At 38.5% G+C, this 17,463-nt stretch overlaps 1 protein-coding gene across 1 annotated transcript in view; it reads right to left on the reverse strand.

Moving 5' to 3' along the window:
* SLC6A11 (solute carrier family 6 member 11) overlaps positions 1-17,463 on the reverse strand; it is a 106,689-nt gene that overhangs the window by 35,756 nt on the left and 53,470 nt on the right. The gene's annotated exons all lie outside the window — the stretch shown is intronic.

Genomic DNA, 17,463 nt, shown 5'->3' on the forward strand with positions numbered 1-17,463 from the left:
TCGAACTTATGATATATATTCTCATATAAATAAAAAATACCCCTCAGGAACATATTTAATTTTTCTAAGCAGTAAATAAAAGTTTATCTCACAAAAGCTTATCTATGTTCATTATATCTTTGTTTAATTCAGAAATCCTTTTCATGACACAGAAGATTCTCCTGAATGCAAATATGTTGCAGAAGGAATCCTAACAGTGGCATTTAGGTATTAGGACAATTGTAGTAAATCAGTAAAATAAGCATATACAGAGATCCTACCCTTGTATATGCTGTGGCAGAGGAGTTCCCTGTTCGGGTCACTGCACTATCTAGTCACGCCAGTCTGCAGATATTGTTGATTTGCAGATCTGAAAGGTCAAGGCTTAGTACATAATGCATACCCAAGGTCTTAATTCTGTCTTTGCACATGCACACAAAGATCTCATTAGCTCCTGATAAAAAGAACTGTCTTTGACTGGAGAGTTTGTGTCAAGGGATATATGAAAGTCATTTGGCTCTATGTACCAATACCATAATTTTTTTCCCCAGGTTGTATTCTGCAATGAGATCTAATGTCTCTACTTTCTTCCTTAGAGTAGGGTGTGCAGAGATTGACAGGCAATATCAATACAGGGAGAGAGCAGCCAGAGTGGAAACAGCTCTCTCTTAAAATGTGCTCTTCATTTTTATACATTTTTTTCTTGTTTGTTTGTTTTTGCATTTTCTACAGTAGCAGCACCAGCATTAAAGCTGTTTGGGGCAGTCAATGCACTAAACATTTGATTCGCACTTCCTCAGATCAGATCAGACTACATTGCTGCCTCCCTCCAACTGTGTTGGGGGAAACGATGTTGTCTCAGCAATCTCTTTTATGGCTGTAGCTTTTACTCATACAACTTCAGTGGCTGCAGTCAGCAAGTGACTGTAAGAAAATGATCTGTCTCTATTGACTCTTCATGGAAAGTAGAGTAGCAGTCATAAGAGCATAGCTTCCTAACTCACAGCATTGCCTTTCACCAGCCACTGCCAAAAGCATAAAAGCCTAAAGGCAAATTAAGCAAAAGTCTGCAGTGTTGTCTTGCAAGAACATATTTCCCCTTCTCAACTACCCTGGCATAGTGCCACGGGTGGGCACCTCAATGTTGGATTCTGGACCAGCTGCTGGAACTGTGCCACTGGCAGCTGCATTTCAAAAATTAAGAAACCAATCAAGTTGCTATAGCATTACCAGTGCAGAATTCATCTCTATTTCCAGAGCCTGTTCCCTCTGCTCCTTCTGTTCCTTCTATACTTGGCTTTGGAAACATAACAGAAGCTGCTGGTAAAGCTTAGAAACTGCAGAAAAGATAAACCCCAACCAAGAGAGATTATTGTTCCTAAATCTTTTGGAAGTGGTCAGCAACCATGCTGGTTGAAGGTCATGGAAGCCTATCTTGATTTTCAAGAGCATTTTTGAAAAATCTGTCACCAAAAGCTCTTTAGGAAACTAAGCACGTGTGGTTTAAGAAAGAAAGTCATTGTTGGAAAAAATAACTGATGAGAAGATAGGGAACACCAGATAAAAGGAATAATTTTTACAGTGGAGGGAGGCCACCAATGGAATACTACAATGTCCTCTGTGCCTCTGCTGTTTAGTTTGTTCAGCAGTCACTGAGAAAAAAGGGGTGACTAGCAAAGAGGATAGTTAAAAAAGAAGTGCCACTAAGTTACCCAGACTAGCAAGAATGACAGCTAATTAGCTAGTTGTTTTCTCACCCTCATTTCTGTAATTCTCTTCATCTCTCACCTCATAATGCCAGTACCGAAACAAGGACTATCATGTTTCAATGCCTATACAACTTCTAGCACAACTTCCCCCATGGATCCATTCACAGGATAATGAAAATGATGAATAATTGCTATCAAAGGATTAAAGATATCAGTTAAACTATGAATCTGTAGCAGTCAGCCAGTAATGTGTTACCTTCTACTCAAATAAGCTTGCTGACATATACTTAATTTTATTTTATAGCAGAGAGACAGGAGTCTGTACCTGCAGGGTAGACACCCCAGGTCAGGGATCTTGCCAGTAGAAGCTGGACAGAAACTCTCCAGCAGAAACAAGCTGGAACTACAGGTTATAGGCAGGCTTGTGTGTTTATCAGTTCACAGTTGACCTATCTGTAATTAATTGAATGAATTTATACTTTCAGCCTCCCTCATCCTCTAGCACTGAGTCCCACCATTAGTTATTCATTGTGTGAAATAGCACATTCTTTTGTATTTTTTCTAAACCCACTACATCTCCATTTTTGTAGACTTTTGACAAATCCAAGGCAGGGTTCCAGAAGGACCTCCTGAGTTACTGGCTGACTGCTGACTACCACACAAACAGGGAATTGTGCCTTGGCTGCAGAACCAGAAGGGCTGTGCTCCAGTTTCAGGTCTGACAGCATGTACATTTTTTTTTTCCACTTTTTCACAAAAAAAACCCCACCAGTGACTGTTGGCTATATTCTGCCCTATAGAGCTACCATTGCTATTTAATGAGCAGACCAGTCTTCTAAGGAGCATCACAAATATGGCACGGTTCTCTGAAGAGCTACTCTTAACTAATTGATTGTGTACAATACCACCAAAACTGTGGTCCAACTTCTAACTAATATCCACTGAGTACCTCTACTGTAGAGGTATCTCTACCTTAGGTATTTTAAAAAATAAATATAAAAATAAATATAAACAGATATTAATATAAAATACCTCTACTATAGGTACTTTTAAAAATATTTATTACCTAAAGACCAAAAGGAAAGTGAAAAGTGTTTTTGAAATTTAACATGAATGTCTCTAGAAAATCCCTTAACTAAAACTAGTATTTAACAAGGCAATTAAAGTGATACATAAGTGATAAATAAGTGGTAACTTATTACCTCTTGTTCTGTTACACAAATAGATGCTTAATTGAAGACAGCATGGATTTCATGCTGCCCACATAATAATCTAAATATTGTCCTTCACAAGCATAATACAGCCTAAATGCTTAGGCAGAATAAAGACACAACTAGAAGGTAAGTCTCTTTTTAAGACAGTAATCTCAAAACACAGAAAACTGAAACATTGTGCAACATACTCCTTCAAATATTGGTACTGACAATATAGGTCAATAATCCAAAACAACAGACAAGAAAGTATATAAATTCATTATAATTTAATCACATTTTAGTCACTTGGCCTTCAACAAACCTATGGATGCGGATAGTCCCACCCTAACACAGCAATAATTGCCCCAGAAAACTAAGAAAAGCCATATAGTTAACCTAGAGCGTTAACCACTTTACTAAAACATCTTAAATCCTCATTTCATTTGAGAATTGTCATTTTCTGTTTAATATGACATAAGACAATAAACTGGAAAGGATTCAAATTACTATCAAGACAAACATAAACATTTTTTCTCTTTAGCTACTTATGTACAAAGGATACCTATTTGGATATAAATACATAACAAAAGTACGGCTACATTCAATCAGTGCAAAGGTAGCCCACTATCCTCTTTTAATTGTTGCCAAAACTAGTTGCTTAGGGAAGGACATTTACCAAACCAATAAATTCCAATTTTATTCTAGTTAGTTAAACTGTATGAAAATGTTACATAACATTATATGTCCAAATGACTTGAGTATAATGCAATGGAAGCACCCTCCAAAGGGGGCTTTCCCTTTCCATTGTCTGCACAGGAAGCCTGGGAGTCTCACCACCTCTCTCACCCCTGCCACATACCTTCTGGCTGTGGGTCATGGGTAACCCACAGGTTTTAAACTGCAGCACTCTACCCCAGGAGATCTAAGAGGAACTCTCAGGGCCAGAGCATCTTGGCCCTTACCTTTGGTACAGCTTTGGTGTTTGGTGCCCTACTTTCTGATGTATTATACAATCACATTCAAACTACAAACAAATATTTTTATCCAGTTGTTTGAATGTAGAAGACAAGTAAGAAGAATGAGTCAAGGATACACAGAACTGTCTGCAGGACAGCCCAAGGAAGCACATAGAAATGAAAGGCCAATAAATGTCTTCAAGCAACAGTTAAGGCTAAATGGATGTGTGTACAGCAAACCCAAATGAGTTAAAATAAAAGGCTACATATTATTTATCTTTTTCAGTCAAAACAGAATGGCAATTCTAGGAAGCAAAAGTAAGAATCCATTAAGGTTACCTCACAGATGAACCTTAAGAATATCAATTCTGTGGCAGCACTGCCCAGTAGTAAATTGTTTTGGAATACTGAACATTACACTTACACTCACCAAGGAGGTACTCCACAAAACCATATATATTTATTCACTGCAGCCTCAAAGACCCCATATTTACAAACAGAAATTCTAATTCTTTGTCCTGTAGCCTCTTTCTCCTTAAATTTCATCAACAATTAAGTACTGAGCAAGTGATTATCATAAACTTTGGTATTTTATAGAATCACAGAACAACTAACTTAAGCTTTAAATCAATCTCTCCCCATACTCTTAACTTGCATGCAAGTCAGAAGTCTCCAATCCTAAATATAATGGCCAGTGAGAGGTAGGAAGCCTTGTAGCATCTGCAGTAGACAGCAAGTGCTGCTATCAAGGGTGTGTGACCAAGACTCCCAGAAAGGAATTTGATCTGGTACATAACGGTAGGTAGACCAGCTGTGCTGGTTTTGGCTGGGATAGAGTTAATGTTCTCCACAGTAGCTCATATGGGGCTATGGTTTAGATTTGTGCTGAAAACAGCATTGATAACCCAGGGATATTTTCGTTCTGCTGAGCAGGGCTGACACAGCAAGCAGGCTGGGGGGCACAATGAGCTGGGAGGGGACATGGCTGGGACAACCGACCCGAGGGGTATTCTGTATCATATGGCATCATGCTCAGCATACAAAGCTGAGGAAAACAGCTAACTTAAGCTTTAAATTAATCTCTCCCCATACTCCCAACTTGCATGCAAGTCAGAAGCCTCCAGTCCTAAATGTAATGGCCAGTGAGCGAAGAAGGAAGGGAGGGACTTTTGGAGTGATGGTGTTTGTCTTCCCAAGTCACCATTATGAGTGATGGAGCCCTGCTGTCCTGGGTACGGCTGAGCACCCACCTGCCCATGGGAAGAAGGGAATGAATTCCTTGTTTTGCTTTGCTTGCATGCGTGGCTTTTGCTTTACCTATTAAACTGTCTTTATCTCAACACATGAGTTTTCTCACTTTTACCCTTCCGATTCTCTCCCCCATCCCACCAGGGAGAAGCAAGCAAGTGGCTAGGGGGAGCTTAGTTGCTGGCTGGGGTTAAACCACACCACCAGCCACTGATTTATTCTGTGGACTTGGACAAATCTGTGAATGAATGAGTGTGGACAGGGCTCTGCAGCTGGCAGGGCACCATTGCATTGATGCAAAGATGATAACTTGGTATGCACCATCTGACTATGTGTCTCAGAGTTAACTACTGGTGAATGGTAGCTGTAATTTGCTTGGAATCAGACCAAGAGCCTGGCACCTACCCAGGGTTATGTGCCAAGAATCGCTGAGATTCCTCTAGCAAGCTTAGAGCAACTTATCCAGTCAACCTCAGATCCTAAGTTTGGTTTTGTTTGTGATTGTTTTTTTAAACGAACATTTTGGGTTTTCTGATTGATCTCAGTTATATGTCACTGAGACTCCACCTGAGAGTTTAAAGCAGCTCATGTCACTAGGTAAGAAGCTACTAACAACATCCAGCTCCATAAGGGGTTCAACAGACATAAAAATCAGAATGAGTTCCCTAGATAATTTCCATAAATAAATGCAAGGGGGGATGGAGAAATGCAAAGTAATAAAGCAAATTTGTTTTAGACCTTCAGGCATAAGCTTATAATCTCTTCCCTGTGATGGATTTGTCTTGGAGAAGTTAATTTGGGAAACAAACATTGTACTGCTGATAAACTAGGCTTATTTTAAGTGCTTATCTGAAATGTTCAAAAGGCTGATGTGCTGGTAGGTATTTTTCCTCATGCCCAGGCAGGAATGTGGAGTCATTCCAACCCAAAACCACCTTTGATGCTGTGTCTGTCCCTCAGAATCACTTCTTGCATGTTCCCCCTTCATCTGAAGGACGATTTGCTTCTGTCTGATACCTCCAATCTACAGTACTCAGGACAACAGGATGGAAAGAAGACAAAAAGGGACCATGATTTTGTTTATTCCTTCCCCTTTCCCAATTGCTGCCAACTCATTTAGTCTTGCATTCTTCAACTCTGCATTACACACTCACTTCTTACTTCTGTACATATACCTGTATGACTACGCAGCTAAAATAAAAACTATAATAAAATAAAAAAACCCCAACAAACCACCTCTCTTTGACAAAAATATTATATTAATATTATACTATTTGGAGTTGTGTTTGACAGATTGGGTTCTTTAACAACTGACTTATTCACTGACTATACCTTTTTGTGACCTAAACTACTTAAAAATCTGTAGGTAAGTGGAGTTATGTAAATACAAAAATATAGTTATTAGTGATACACCAGTACTGAAAGTCATTGCCTGGTCAGTCTCAAAATATCCGGGAGAATAAATTAGCCCCTATGTTATTGAGCCTCTGCCTCATTCATTCAACCTGAGGTACCTGTCTCTGCTACGTCCGTAAGACTGTGGTCATTCCAAGCGCTCTACAGAATTAGTGCAAAAAGGAATTTATAAGACTGCTGCAAATGGTGGGTCACTGAACTACACTTCCAAGACACCTTTCCTTCTCCACAGATGAGAAAGGCAGCAGACTACAAAGTCAGAACTTCGCTTACACATGACAGTTATATATGCAATGTTAAATATGATGACTCCAGACCAACTGTCGTGGTTTAACCCGGCTGGCAACTGAGCACCACGCAGCCGCTCGCTCACTCCCCCCCCCCCCCCCCCCCGGAGGCGCGACTCGCCAGCCCGTCCCGAGCCGCAAGCAGTCCCCGAGCCGCGAGCAGTCCCCGAGCCCCGAGCAACCGACCGAACTAACTAACCCCCCCCCGAGCATGACGTTATATGGTATGGAATAGCTCTTTGGTCAGTTTGGGTTAGCTGTGCTAGCTGTGCTCCCTCCCAGCTTGTTATGCACCTGGCCGAGCAGGAGAAGCTCAAAAAGTCCTTGAGTAGTCTGAGCACTACTTGGCAACAGCTGAAAACATCAGTGTGTTATCAACATTCTTCTGGTACTAAATCCAAAACACAGCACTATGCTAGCTACTATGAAGAAAATTAGCTCTATCCCAGCCGAAACCAGGACACCAACTTATCTACTTTGTTGTGAAGATCAAAATACAGAACATATCATTTTAGTTTGTAAACCCTAATCATGTGCCTAACCATTTCTGCCTTCCTCCATAAGATAGTAACTCACTGAAGGCTAGCGCCCCAATTATACCTTTTTCAGTGTCTTAACTGCTGCAATCATTTTCCACCTATGTTGTGCTCACCTTCATGGGTGGATAAACAGGTTCATTTAGACCTCCAGGCTGGGAAAGCGCCAGCTTTCACTATACCTTTTTGTGAACATCCCTCAGAGTCACCATGTTGTTTTATTATTTTACACAGAGGGATTTAGAGTATTTTAAAAGCATGAGTTGTTTTTAGAGTGACAGGAACTGTATACCCAACTGGCAAATTTTAGTAAACAAGCCACTCAACTTTCACTAAAATTCTGCTGTGAGCCTAGTCTTTTTTAAAGAGCTGGGCAATGAAAAACCTTTCATTTATGCCACAGAGCTGGCAGAAACTTAAAGTAAAACTGAGCTCAAGATAAAAAAAGTGCTAGAATAAAAAAATGCCATTTAGGAATTGTATTCAAGACCTGCACTTCTTGACACTAAAGGGGCTACTGGGAGTATTGACATTGGTCAAATGTTTAATTTCACAGAAGAATGAAAGTTCAGTTTAATTTGCATTATTTGTAAATTTGTGTCAAGCAGTAAAAACATTTGGTCAAAACCTGAAAAGTAATTTTGAGAAATCAAAAGCTATTTCTCTATTTTTAAATGAAGCATTTGATTTCTAATTCCTAACCAAGATTTTGTTTCAAAAAGAATAAAGGAAATCACTTCTTTAAAATAAAAAAGACTTTTTAAAGCTCTGGTCTGGGTGAAATGTTTTTTGTTTGTTCTGCTAAAATACCTATATGTGAACACAGAACTTAAGTGCAAAATCACTAGGAATCAGATTCTGTCTCCCATCCTTACAAATTCAGCTGCACTTTCTCAATTCAAGTATCCTCTGAAAATTTCACATGGGTTGACAATAAACAAATAGATGAAAGATCAGTGAACCCATATCCCAAACTGCATCTACATCTGATGATTTCCTGCCAAGTCTGTAATGCATTTTATTGCCCCTCTCTTTGTGACAGTCAGATGCCTGCTTTCCTTATCCTTATTTACAGGCCTAAATTGGAAGTAGTAGTGTTTGGTTGGCACTGGTGTGACAAAACACACGTTACTGCCCCTCTTCTCTGATGGCATAAAAAGATATTCTTGCAGCCAGGGTTCTGGTGCAAATGGTCACAGAATGCTCAGTTTATTTGAGCCTTGGTGTTTAAAGTAGCTGTCTATAAACACTCATATGGGAAAATATGTTAACATATGGAAATCTAAGACTGTGAACGCAGTTAAGGAAGATACCTTTAAAAATAATGATGACCCTTATAAGAATTCCTGTATTACAAGATTTTCTGGAATTTAACATTAACACAGGAATAAATTTATTTCTTAAAAGACTCTTCTTTCAGAGAAAAGAATATGAAGTGCATCCCCAAGACATGCAATGCACCACAGCAGAATCTGAAGTTAAGAAAACATGTTGACTCTCACATCCTGTCATTTCTCTCCATATGTGAGATGTGCATATAAACATTTTACAAAGCATAAGGAAGAAACAATTACACAATGCTAGTCGACAACCAATCCACCTTCAATGGCCTAAACATAAACTATACTAATACAATGGAGTTACTTTATGCATAAGGAAGGAATAGAATCATAGAATCGTTTAGGTTGGAAAAGACCTTTAAGACCATCAAGTCCAACCCTTAACCTAACCCTTTCATCCCACCACTAAACCATGTCCCCGAGCACCTCGTCTGCCCATCCTTTAAATACCTCCAGGGATGGGGACTGAACCCCTTCCCTGGGCAGCCCATTCCAGTGCTTAACAACCCTTTCAGTAAAAAACTTTTTCCTAATGTCCAACCTAAACCTGCCCTGGCGCAACTTGAGGCCATAATAGTCAACAATTTAGCACAGACTTTCAGAGTAGAGAGCATCAGAAAGTCACAGCTGCCAATACACACACCTCCTCATCTTTCCAGTTTGCTCCCCTGGATCTGGATCCTTGCTGAGCTGCCTGGCAGCTGGTGACAGTTCATGATGGGAAAGGTAGCTTGTTTTCCCACATACATTAGGGCAGTGTGCCAGCAACTGTCGTCAGTCACCTCGCACCTCCTCCCAGCTTTCCTCTCCTTGCTTTCTACCACTTTTTTCTCCCTTTCCCACACTGCCCTTGCAAATAAATCACATATGTATGCGCAAGTGTCATACAAACTATATGCTCACAGATACAAAAAGCATGGTAGGAAGAGGGAAGAGCAGCAGCAAAGCACATGTACGTGTAAGATGCCTACATAGCCCACACCTCAATGCAGTCCCCAATTGTCTTATACCACCCTAGAGGGAGGCACCTTTCCTGTTCCTTTCTGCCTCCTGCTCATTTTGTATTTCCATTAGTTCAGAGAATACCTTCAGGGGAGAATATCAGCACCAACCTCCTCTAGGCTAGTTCCAAGGAAGAAATGTGTGTGAACCCAACTCCATTACCCTTCAGTAGAGACCTTTCCAGGCTCGCAATCAACCCCTACAGCTTGGTATATCTCCAGTGGTAGTGTGTGGGCTGTACATAATACGCTTTTAGCCATTACTACTTTTCTACAGATGTTTGCCCAGCCTTCTTTTTGTTGGATTGTTTTGAGAATTCAACTGTTATTCCAGTTCTAGGATGGAAATAAAAAGACTCTCAGAAATGTCTGGGGGATCAGAAAGCGTTTTTTTGTACAGGTCTTCAAAGAATAATCTTCAGGAACATTCGATTTTTTCAACAATAAATAATAGATTTTCTGCAAGCTGCACATCATTCCACTAGTGTAGTAATCTCCTCTTTCTTTTTTCTCTCATTCCTCTGGAATAACAGGATTAACAAGAATCCTGTTAGCAATTCTTAAAATAACTATATATTTCCAGTGCCTCTATTTATATGTCATCATATACCTGCTTGTGACTGTCCCAGAAATAGCGTGAATGTTTATTTGCTTCACTTACTATCTTCACCATGCACAAGGTCTCTCATTATTATTCTCTCATTAATATCCATATATCACTTAGTATTTTTTTGGTACCAATTTTTAATTTCATCTAAAACAAATGAATTTTTAACAACAGCTTTTCTCTTGCTAGGAGACTCGACTTCTACATTAGCTGACAGGCTGGAGGCATCAATAGTATTCACAATTCCTTAAAAGTTCCAGAGAATGTTAATTAATTTATGCACAAAATGACTCTTCATGTTTCTCTAGTACTTCTTTTCAGGTACCATCATTGTAAACAGTGAAAAATCTCTCCCTATTATGCCAACAGACTGAGCTAATGTGTGGATCCTGTCTCCCTCCAGTGGCATATCATGCTAGCCATGAAGTCTAATATCCAAGTGCAATTAGTTTCCTTGATGTCTCTCCATTGCCAAGGTTGCTAAGGGGTTGCAGGGATAGCTGGAGGAGATTTCATGTGGCCTAGAAGCTCCAGGGAAATAACAAAATGTCCCCATTCTTTCAACAAGTCTCTTCTAACTGCCAAAACGTGCTGCTGCCTGCTCAGCTTGTTGTTGCTTGTGTAGAAATAGCAAAAAACACAAGGAAAAACCATGGGGAGGAGGTGGCATACTATTTATTCAGGGCTTGAAATAATTCTCCAAAGCAATAACTGGACTTCTGAAACCATAAAAATTAAGTCACAATATTATGCTGTTGAAAAAGAGAGTTGCATATTGAAGCATAAAAAGGTATGTCGTGTTCACTCATATACACCAACAGTTTAGCAAAGATGTATTCAATTTAGATTGTGCCTTTCCCACAGCATACTTAAATATACCTAAAATCTTTGCACAATGTAATGGCTTGTGTGGTGAATAAATACCAAACTGTTCCATGCATCACAGAGAGTAACTTTTTGCCATAGGAGAAGGCCCTGAATGTCTTCAGCCCATGCCTTTTGAAACACGTGCCAGAAACTGTAGTGCAAATTCCCTGCGAGAGAGCAGTATGTGTGTTCTTCTGAGCAAGGGAAATGAAATGTGTTCCCAGGCTTGCCTTCAGTCTTTCTTTGGGGAAAATGGGAATAGTATCTGTCGCAGGAATGATTTATGGCTTTGTCAAACACCTCTGCCCTTTCAGCAAGCACACTGCATTACAGCAATTTGTCGGTCTTCCTATTCTTTAAAACCACATAAACAATTTGCAATGTAAAAGCCATAGTACATAGTCAAATTAAATAGAGTCTCATTATGAAGATTATAAACTGCATTGTTTATAATGGGCAAAATGTTTCTAAATGTCGTACCAATCTATATTCTATACTCACCTTACAATTTAAAATCTCAGTGATTTATAATAATGGTGTGAACAGCAGACTTTCGAGAATTAATTCCTTTTCAAGTTTAAATTTTAGAAGTTTGGGTAAGGGATTACTACTTAACAGCAACATGACAGCCTCACCATCAGCAGCAATACTTTTTTCCTTTCAGATAAAGAACGGTTTGAAATTTAGCTTCCATAGCAAACGGATGAAGACTGTTCAAAGATACATGCATAAAGAGGGAGTTGTAATTATATAAATAGTAAATTCAGCTAAGGATTTTCATACCCATGGCCCCTGTATGAATTTCTGGCATTTCACTCTTTCTAAAATTTACTGCAACTCACATGCCTGTGCATCACAACTGCCTGGTTCAGAAGGTGAATACCTGATGAAACAAACAATACAGAGAATGGAAAGAAGTTGGTAGGAAAAAGAAGAGTAAATTCCATAGCTGTCAACTTAACTGCATGAGTGTGATGGGAGCTGGACATCTTCCTCGTTTCATTGCTCTGATTTTTTCCTCAGTTAATTGTTTGGGGTTTTTTTTTAAATGTCTGCACAAACTCTTATAATGGTCAAAAAAAAGGCAGTAAACTGCTGACTTAGTGGTATTGAAAGGCTGGTAAGATTTAGGACGTGTGACCTGCCTCTGAACCCTTTCTCCAAGTACTATGCTTAAAAACTAGGTTTACCATGACGTATTGAATGCATTCTATGAAGTAAGTTTCTCATTAGACTGCAAGTTTCTCACTTGTCACATTCCAAAGTAATAAAAGCATCAGAAAAAAAGTCTCCAGCAATTAGATATCATTTCATTGCCAACACATGAAAATTCCTAGGTTTCCATTTTAAGGATCAGTATGCTTAGATAGATACAGTACAGGTCTAAAATCCACTACTGAGGAATCCATACAGTTCCCTTGATTTTCTGAGCATGAAACCACCCAAAAATAAAATCACTATTTCTTCTACATTTTTTTTTTTTTTTTTTGGAAAGAAAACAGAGCCCTAATGCCTCTGTTTAAATGCAAGTTTCCTTCACTTTCAAGGCTAGGAGAGAATTTTTATTTGGAAACATAGGTTTCATTCGGCCTCAAGGTGGCAATACAATTGTGATAGTTGCTTGCTTGTACTATGGCTGCATGTACTAAAATTGAATCAGTCTGGGTTATTTCTCCCACCACTAAGAAGAGAGTTCTTGGTAAAGAATCAGAGGGGCATTACTGCTGCAGCTCTCATAGCTAGAACAAGTCTGCATTATTAAACACTGGAAATAAAAAGGGAAGATAAATTCTCAAACACTTTTCCAGTTTGGATTTTCAGAACAGGATTTAAGAAAATTTTATTTCTACACCTATACAGTATTCCTAAGTGTCTCTCACATACATGTATATTATAACTAGCCTAATAGGATAGCAATTGCTTACAGCTTTGGTGAATAGCATATTTTTTTAAAGTACAATTCTATGTAGATTCTCAAACATATGAAGATGATAGGCAGGAAAGAGAGAATAACTAGCTAAATAAACTCGTGCTAACCTGAAAATTATGGAGTTTTTAATGAAAACTAAAATATTCAGGGGAAAAAAAAAAAAAAAAACCATGTGCATTTATTCTAAGTGATTTTCTACAAAAAAAAAAAAGTGCTTTCCCTAAAACAGATATCCAGTGTACTAAAATGTTCTTTTTCTCTGTAAACACACAGATAATGAAAACTTAGCCTAAGTGCCACACAGGAAAACGCAGGAAGAATTTTTTAAGATGTGGGCAATATAAGGGCAAGAGTAATCTTTGTCCTTCAAGACTTATCTAGCGTAAGGGTTTTTTCAGGTTAAGCTGATGCTCATTGCTGTGCATTCATGTTTTGGTACTTATTTTCAAGAAGGGCAAGAAGGAAGATCCAGTTAGCTACAAGCCAATCAACTGAATTTCAGTGCCAGGGAAATTTATGGAAATAGTCCTTCTGGAATACATTTTCAAAATGGGTGGACTACTTATTGCAAGATGACCCATAGAAGCTCTGCACAGTCATGGCTACCTAATAGCTGAACTATCACAGCTGAGCTACTAGAGGCAAATTGCAGAAATGCTTCTGCCATCAGAAATTTTATTGCAACTTTAACACTTTCTCACTGCAAATAAAAGATGGGAGAAATTTAAAATCAATCCTAACTGCGATAGCTCAGATTTTCCTGTGCCTTACATATAATTTGCCCCATCATTCATCATGATAAAGTACAACCTGTATTCCTTCCTCATAGAGATGTATTCTCATGTGCAATTCAGTCATAAAACCCAGATTAATTAAATTTGTTCAAGATTTTGGTAAGCACCAACTGTCCAGAGGAGACTGCAATTCTGACTATGTTGACATGTTCACCCCTACAGATGCTAATAAAACAATACATATTTTAAAACCCCAGTAACTCAGCCAATTGTTAGCATACAAGCACACAATAAACAAGGCGGCTTTAGATGATCTCCTGAGGTCCCTTCCAACCCTTGTGATTTTGTGATTTTCCTCCTTATTTTAAGAATCCACTGCTACAGCAGAGCTTAAATTTACATGTGTGTGTTTTCCAGATTATTGACCATAATATTGCTCCTCGATCCATCAAACTGGTACATCTGCTAGCTCCTAACCTCTTCCACACACAAATGTTTGGAAAATCTGAATATGAAGATCCAAATGTTTTCCCCCAAAAGGAGCAGAGAGTACCACATACAAGCACAATTACATATTAAGTGACTTAAATCTGTTGAGGGACAACCAGAACCATATTCTGAGCCAGACTTATACAGAAACACCATGACAATCCTATTAATTTTGTAAAACAGTTCTTTTATGTGAGTTACAACTTGGGAAAGACACCATATTTAAGCTACAAACAGCACCTGTATCTTCCAGGTTGGGGCAGAGGGACATATTTCAAGCCAATTTGAACATGAAGGCTATAGAGACCTTACTGTTGGTGAAACAAAGCATTTCTGAAGCTTAAGTATAGTACTCCACTATTATAATGAAAAGCAATTGGTATGAGCTCTACAGATACACAGGACAAAAGATGGCATTTTCAGACCAAGAGGATTCAGTCTGCTGAAAAGATAGAATATAAAAATTAAATAGAGAACACAGCACTTGAAAGCTAAGAGGAACTGAAAAGACAGATGAATAGCTGCTTAGAAAGCTATAACAAACCATGGAAGGCAAATTACGCAAAGACAAAAGATTCAAGAACTTCAAACTAAAGTGAGCCTTGAAGAGAAACTTAATTTATTTAATCCACAGTAAACATAGTTGGCACTGTGGTTCAAATACTGCTCTCCTAATACAGACACAGTAGTCTCCCTGGAACATTATTTAAACTCCAGCTGAAGACCTCCAGCTGAAGAGGAAAACAACTTCTGCTAGCACACATGGATTATGCTTTGATATTGCGGAGTAAACCAAATAAACAAGAGTAAAGATGAAAACTGGAAGCACAAATGTCAAGGTTACTTCGGTTGTCCCATATTTGCTTCTTAGCAAAAATCTCTCGAACGAACTGAGAAGCAGCTTACGGAATGGAGTTTTTTGGAGCAAAAAAATGTGGGTTTGAAAATGATTAAATTCTACATTTTCATGAAATGGGAAACGTTTATATATCTACCTTGTTACCATTAATAGTTACAATAAAGCTGAACCAATTCCATTTAAGTTTTTTTTAATAAACTAGTTGTGCCAAATACTATTTTTAAGATTGAGAAGCCAAAATTCCTTTATACCCACCCATAACTCAGAAAACTTTCTTCAAAAATTGAACTGGTTAGTCTCAAAAAATATTTTAATTTCAATGAAACAGCATTTTTTAAACACAAAAATAATTCTCTAAAACCATTTAATGGAGCGTACTACAGTTAAATTACCTGTATTAGTGTTCTACAAACTCCACTACAGTCCATTCTACTTCAGCTGCTTTCCTACAAAAAGGTGCTTAAAAAACTATGGCTGAAGTACGGCAACATATCAGTTAAAGTCTTGTTGACATGGAAAAGAAAGTTGGCTTGTTGAAACAATCCATTAAGCCTTCCCAAAAGACATTCTAGTATCAGCCGAGCTGTATGTGTGGGACAAACAGATACATGCACAAGTGTCTTAAGTGCTTTGTACTTCACAGACTGCTTAGACTAATATGTGCTTTGGAAATTGTCATGGCAACCATGTATTTCTTTACAAATGGGAACAGTACAGTAAATAGGCATATAAAAACCCCTTGTAGCCTGACAATAATGTCACTTAAGCTTGCATGCCCTCCCCTCAATAACAAACAGAAGCAAGGGTGTCAGTGGCATGTGAAAAATCCCTAAGTGGGGCAAAATCCTGTTAACAGTTAACAGGCCTCTCCCACACTGCAGGACAAGTGAAGGAATCAACATGCAAGCAGCAGAACTACCTCCTATTTCATACAAGGCTGACAGATTTTTCAGGTGGAGGAATCATCATGACATAGTACAAGAAAAGAGTACTCGGTGAACACTTTTTATTAAGGCAGTAGGTAACTTTAGTTGTAATTTTAGTTGTCAGAACCACACAGCAGGGTGAAGCACCAGTTAAAACGGGACCAAATAAACAGATGCCATCCATGTCTCTGCTAAAATGGATTAAGACACATGGGGTTCACTTGAAATTGGACTGGATTGCTATATTTACTACAGTCTGAGTCTATTATGCATTGCAAACAAATAACTGGGAGTGTGTCAGAGAATCCTGTTGTTTTTCTGTTACTGTGCTAATTTCTCAGGCGAACTGAGGCCACCTCTAAACCAGCTAGCTGTTGGAAAGCCAGAGCACATCGCTGACATTCTAACACCACTTCTACAACTCCTCTTTTACTTCCCATCAATGCTGCCATGGAACGATGGAAACATAATATTGAGTCCAAAAGTGGCAACATTGATTCGATTTCCATCTAAAATTTTCAATATTTTAAATGAATCTTTTTCTTTCTGGCTGTTTTTTCTGCAAAAATATTACTTGTTTAAAAGGAACTTTACATGAGTCAGTCATTTCAGACACTTCAGGGGAGTAACCTGAAGGTTACTGTCTTTTGCAAAAAAAATACACAGTATCAGTAAGCAGAGGTTAAAAAAAATTATGCTGACACATTTTCAGTAATCAGATAAAAAAATTAATTTTGACTAATATTCCCAAACTTCCTTGCTATCTCCATCTCAGAATCCATTTAATATTGTACCAGGCTTAGGTATAATGTCTTTTACATTGCCAAACCAGATAAGTAAAATGCTGTCTGCAACCTGTCAGGTTTCCTAGAGCTTGCATCATTTTCCCTCTTCGATATCAGACAAATGATATATAACAACTGTTTCATTTGTACTCATCTGTCACTGAAAAAAATCAACTTCATGTAGTATTTCCATGTTCAACTCTACTCTGGAAACAACAAAAAAGACACAGTTCCTGGTTTGAGTACTTCATTCCTCCCTGATTTCATACGAGACTTCTGCTTCAGAGACAACAATCATCTGAATGATTAATTTCTCTACTAATCCTGACTGAGATTTAGATTTGGAATGGGCAAAGAACCGTAAAATGGGTAAGTATTAAAGCTGTTGCTGTTGAAACCAGTGGCAATGCTCTTGGCCCTCCACGGCAGAAGCAGCAACTGCAACTGAACACTGATTTATTAACCAAGGTACTTTTCTACTAAAAGAATAATGATCCAACACATGTAAGCAGTGATGGCTTTAAAGCCCTAACCACAATTACAAATCTCTAGCAATGAACAACTATCCAGCAATCACCTGTATTCATACTTCAAAATCAAG

Source organism: Egretta garzetta, unplaced genomic scaffold (genome assembly GCF_000687185.1).
Source record: "Egretta garzetta isolate BGI_Z169 unplaced genomic scaffold, ASM68718v1 scaffold553, whole genome shotgun sequence".
Taxonomy (NCBI): domain Eukaryota; kingdom Metazoa; phylum Chordata; class Aves; order Pelecaniformes; family Ardeidae; genus Egretta; species Egretta garzetta.